Source organism: Tiliqua scincoides, chromosome 1 (assembly GCF_035046505.1).
Source record: "Tiliqua scincoides isolate rTilSci1 chromosome 1, rTilSci1.hap2, whole genome shotgun sequence".
Lineage (NCBI taxonomy): Eukaryota > Metazoa > Chordata > Lepidosauria > Squamata > Scincidae > Tiliqua > Tiliqua scincoides.
This window is the reverse complement of record NC_089821.1, coordinates 111,058,354-111,064,203: the sequence shown is the minus strand read 5'-3', so window position 1 is coordinate 111,064,203 and position 5,850 is coordinate 111,058,354. Positions and strand designations below refer to the sequence as shown.

The 5,850-nt window shown below is 44.2% G+C and overlaps 1 pseudogene; it reads right to left on the bottom strand.

Moving 5' to 3' along the window:
- Positions 1-1,863: 1,863 nt before the first annotated feature.
- Positions 1,864-1,983, bottom strand: LOC136638115 (5S ribosomal RNA; annotated as a pseudogene).
- Positions 1,984-5,850: the final 3,867 nt, after the last annotated feature.

The window sequence follows — 5,850 nt, the reverse complement described above, 5'->3', positions numbered from 1 at the left end:
GGTCCCCATCAGATTTCTGGTCTGGAGGACGATAGCACACCCCCAGTATTACATCGCTGCACAAGCCTGGTAATTTAACCCACAGAGATTCTACGGTGGAGTCGGACCCACCTTCAATCTCTACTTTGCTGGATTCTATCCCTTCCTTAACATAAAGGGCCACCCCACCTCCAACACGCCCCTGCCTGTCCCTCCTGTAGAGTTTATAGCCCAGGATTGCGGTATCCCACTGATTCTCCGCATTCCACCAGGTTTCCGTTATGCCCACTATGTCAATATTTTCCCTTGTCACCAGACATTCCAGTTCTCCCACCTTTGCTCGTAGACTTCGGGCATTCGCATAAAAGCATTTATACACGGAATGCCCCAGGATGGGCTGCTTATTCGCTCCTTTGTCCCCGCATCCTCTCATTGTGCCAAACCGTCTATCACATCCCATCACCCTACCTTTCCCAATTTCTTCTCCTACCCTGCCTTTGTCTTGTTGTTCTCTAACCTCCCCATCCTCATCCCATAGGGATGAGGAGTCCCGAACCGGATGCCCCTCGGCTCCTGTCGGCCTTCCCCCAGGGATCAGTTTAAAAGCTGCTACAGTAGCTCTTTGACTTGTGGATTCGCTTACCATGAAAGAGTGTGGAGGAGCTCTTGCAGAAGTCAATTTTTGTGTACACAGAACACAATGATATATTGCAACGATATTCTATATCTGAAAAATTTTAGAGACTTAGGAGTGTGTTTGGTTTCTTGTATTACTGTATCTAGCTGCCAACGCCAGGCAGGCAGGTAGACCTGAGCTCTGCATTGGGAAGACTGGTAGACCTGAGAGACTATTCCTGTTGCCACTTTCCCCTGGCCTGTTTTGCTCTCATTCCACCCACACCTACTGCCACCACCCCCCCCCCCCCGTTTCAATCCCTCCCTCTTTGGGAAGGGGCCCCAAAGAAACTTTGTACCCCCTGATAAAATTCTTCTCAGAGGCCCTGACTGTGGGTCACAGAAGAGTGGACCAGACTGGAATCATATGGATTGTTCAGGCCCAGATCTGATGAAGCAAGACACTTCCTAAGTTCTCAACACAAACAACATTCACTCCACTTGGACACCAGCAACTATTTTTGTGGTTGCCTTCCTTCTAAATAGAACATAAACATTCAAATGTTTTGATTGTGTTAAAAAAATTAAAGAGATTGCTGCATCAATCAAAATATAGCTTATACATTCATTTTTTTTTTCAATTATGAGAGAGGCTTCCTGCAAGCATGTCAATAAAGCAGCTGTGATCCTCCTCACTACCAAAATAAAAAATTGATTCAATATTTGGCCCTCTATTCACAATTCGTTTATATGGAAATAGGCAGCTCAATCAATATCATGTCTTGTTTGTAATTTAAAGTTAGCTGCGATTATTTGGTCTTTTCAAGCTTGCTAAGATCATTTGCTTGGTGAAACAGCATAACAGTTTCCATTCACTTGTGGGCAGCACAACTGCGCACAGGGGATAAATTTGCCACCACTTCAGAACCTTCATTCTTTTCAGACATTCACAGGTTTTGAAAAATTGGGTGCTTAGGTTTTTCAGGGTTCTTTTTTCTCTACAGCTTAGATAAGATGTGTTCTTCAATACTTTTTGTCTCTAAGCAGGTATTTGAGTGAGTGCACAAGTACATATTTCAGTACATATGTGTAGACTAGACTAGACTTGTGATTTTTTTTTTTTAAAGATACATGGGCAATTTATGACCAAGCTATACTTATGGTCCAGTTCTATCTGAGTGGTATACTGGTGTATCCCATGGTCCCCTGGCATACTGCATGATATGCCATTCTGGTTGGCAACCTTCAGTCTCGAAAGACTATGGTATAAGCCTACAGCACCCGGTATTCCCATGTGGTCTCCCATCCAAGTACTAACCAGGCCTGACCCTGCTTAGCTTCCAAGATCAGATGAGATCGGGCATGTGCAGGGTAACAGTTGCTATTGTGACAGCCTCTTCATCAGTCTGTGAACTGCCGCCACCACCAGTGCAAGGTCCAGAAGGCCACATGCCACCAACAGCGTCCTGCAGACCGGCTGCTGCCACAGTTTTGCTGGCTGTGACTGCGGATTGGGGTGGGGACCAAGCTGGGATGGGAGAGGATTGGGGGTGGGATGGGGTGCATTTCAGAGGTACTGGCAGCTACTGAATCCTATACCCCTGTCCTGGGCCTGACATGCCCCCTTCTGCATAACAGATCTGTGCCAGCAAAAGAGTGAGTACCCTCATCTCAAAATCAGAACACTTCACAGAATAAATGCAGCAACAACTCTGCATCCTATATTTGAGATTTTGACCTGCCAAGCTTCATTTGGCATTCTTAAAAATGAATGCACCAAACCAATGATATGTGTACACATTAGGAACCATCACATAAGATCTCTCACTTAAATAAAATAAAAAAATTGACATGAAGTCTAGTCAAATTCATTAGCTCAGAATTTACTGGCTCCACAGGGATATATTTACATGAACCTGTACAGGACACACCACACTGCTCATAAATTAGGCAATTTTTTTCCAATGAATTAAAGTTTAGTCACTTTTAATTGTGACAGGAACAAAGGCTGAGGTAACAGAGGGCTTGAGCAGGTTTTGCTACTCATGAGGGAAAGGATGAAATTGAACACATTAGCAGGATCCACAAAATAAATATCAATATATTGTTATGGATTTAGACAATGGGTGATCTTGCAACAGCATTAGCCTCCATCCAAGGTATCTGAGTGGATGTAATGAACCAAGGGTGATGTACACTAGAATTAAATTGTGTTCCAGCATTCCCTGCATTCATAAAAGTAGAAAGTAAACAAAACAAAACATTCTTGAGTGAAACAACTGCAGACATGGAATGGGGGATGGAAACGGACATGAATGCCAGTAAGGTTTTTGACACACACAAGCAGAGATGTCCACTGGCTCACAAGTTTCCGCTTTCAAGGAGCTTGGGAAATGAACAAAACATAGCATGAAATAAGTGAAGGGCAAATTGCTTTCTCATTACTAGGACTCAAAGCCATCCAATATAACTGATTGGCTGTATGTTGAAGAGATGCGGAAATACTTCTTCACACAAAACATAATTGACTGCTGGAATGTTCTGTTTCCAGATGGTTGATGACACTTAATTAGAACTGAGACAAAATTCTGCCCCCAACTTTGTGACCCCATTCACAGGCTGCGTGGTGGGGTGGGAGAGGGGAGAAGAGAGATTTTGCAGTGGAATTGTGAATGGGGGAGAAGGGTTCCTCTCATTGGTGGCAATATTCGCTGTGTCTGTTACTGTTAGGTGTTCTTTTTCCCCCCTTTAAAGTTCTTACTATTTCTATCTAGACAGGCATTGATTCTTTCTTCTGCTGTTACTTGGATGGTCTGAAGTCAAATCAGAGCCAGGGTAGACTCAAGAAATGCTTCCTGTCTGGGACAGGAAAAAAAAAACCCTAGGAAAAAAAATGGTAGTCAACAGAGGGGAGAGTGATTGCTTCTGCCAGGATCACTTGAGCGGGCAGGCAGTGATTATAAAAGGTAAGTAGGTACCATACATTTTCAAGAGAACGTTCCCTGTCCCTCTTCCAGTTTGAACCAAAGAAGTTTTTAGGACCTTTTGGCTCAACTCTACACTGAATATCTGATAATCAATGGGTAGGCCTGACAGCTGCCAAGAACAGTGCTGTTTTCCACCATCATAACCCTAACCCTAATCTGTTGGGGGCAAACTGAGATGACAGGCACACTTGAGAGTTGCCTTCACCATGCCAGCATCTTTCCCTAGCCTTTCCAGTGGATAGTTAACAAACACAAAATTCCATATGTCTCTGGGCCCCATTTGGCTGGATACCTCCTCTTCCTGCACCTGCAAATCTTAAAACCATCTAATTCTACCTCCAAACTCATGGTTACAGATTAAAGATTCATCATTACAGATTCAAGCAATTAATATTCTCTAAGAGGTCCCCAAATGTTTTAAAAGCCAGTTCTGATATATCATGCAGGAGCAAACGTATTATAACATGGCCACGAGAGGTGAAATACCCCCCCAAAGGTGAACACATTGATAGCTGTACTTTGTTACTGAGTCTTGTGTCCAACCTGAAGAAGTGTCCAAGCTCACAAAAGAGAAAATGGATTAACTTTTCATTTATGAGATATTTCTGCTAGCTAGAATACTAAATTACCATTTTTTGTGTGTGTTATTTTACAATTCAGTGATCGCTCTTAGGGAGTCATGATGTCATGTGCAATGGAATGAAGCAGAAATGTAAAAGAGGCTGCACAGCTTGAGTTAAGCAATTTCAAATTAAGTAACCACCGTGTCTGGAAAGAAATATTAAAGGGCTTCTTAATAGCGCATAATAATTTGAACAAAAAAGCATTTGTAAAATAAAAGCGCCAGATTACAAATTGTTATTATACATCTTCTCAGCCTAATGTGGTACAGATTGCTGCATAGCATATACATCTTGGCCTCAGATCCATGACTATTTTCTGACAGTAGTTTTACAGGCACCAGTAGTATAATGATATTGTATGTGCCTCCAGTCAAGTGACTATGTACCAGCATGAGAAACTTAGGGCCCAGTCCTAACCAATTGTCCAGCACTGATGCAACAGTAAGGGAACGTTTGTTCCCTTATCTTGGGGCTGCATTGCAGTGCATCGGCATGCGAAAGTTGTTTAGGATTGGACCCTTAAGCTCTTTATGAGAAGCTTTATAGTGCAATCCTAACTTGCATTGGAACAGGCAGGCCAGTGGGCCTGTACTGTATCCAGCACAAGTTTGGGGCCAAAAGCAGCGCAGCTCGAGGCAAGGGGAATTGCTTCCCCTTACCCCATGTCATGCTGCAACAGCCCCAATGGGTCTACTCGGATCTGAGCCACCTCCAGAGGTGGCACAGATCTGACCAGAGGCTACTCCACACTCCCCGGGAATAGGGGTCAGGATCCAGCATAACTGCCAGGTCCTGGCCCTATCTCCAAACTCTCAGCCCACCTGCCCACCCGCTTCCGGGATCACCCGCCCTACCCTCACCCTTGAACACCTTCCCCCTGTGTCCTCCCCACCTTCACCATGCCCCCCAACCCCTGTGCCATCCGAGCTCGGCCAGCGCAACTTACCCATCCTCTGGGGCCCGCAGTGACTTGGGGAGGCTGGTGCACACCCATGCACTTGCCTAACTCCCTTCAAAGTGGTGCAAACGTGCTTTACAGCACTTTTGCAACATTCCTGGGCTGCAAGGGACTTGCGCTGGCCCAACTCCCCCTTAGGACTGTGCCCTAAACCTCCCGCCCTCAAAAACGTTTTACTGACCAAGATGTTCCCATGCCCACTGCTAGTGAGGGATTAGTGGCAGACAAAAAAAACCCCCAAAACCCACATAATTTTGTGTTAAAGTTTCTTTAGTTAATCATGTTAATAACCTAATCTTAACCCTATTCCTAGGTATTCCCATACGCCTCACCCAAACCTAAATAGAATTACAAAAACACACAGAATAATTTTGCACTCCTAGCAAAACTGCACACTTGACCAACAGTACAGTCCTCTTCCTTTCATGGCAATGCATCTAAGATCCTAGGGGAATTTCTAACCCTGTTGTGATCTGGCTTGAGACCCTGCTATTTAACAGAGGAAAAAGTCAAAAATCTCACAGGGTGCTTAGATCAACATAAAGTTGTTATTCAAAGTCTTAACTTTTAACATAAATTATGTACCTTTGACACTGACCCTTCCAGTTAAATTGCCACAGTTTCATGTTTCCTTGTGGGGTGCATATGTAGCTTCTCTATGTGAAAGAGCTTCCCCCATTCACTTCGA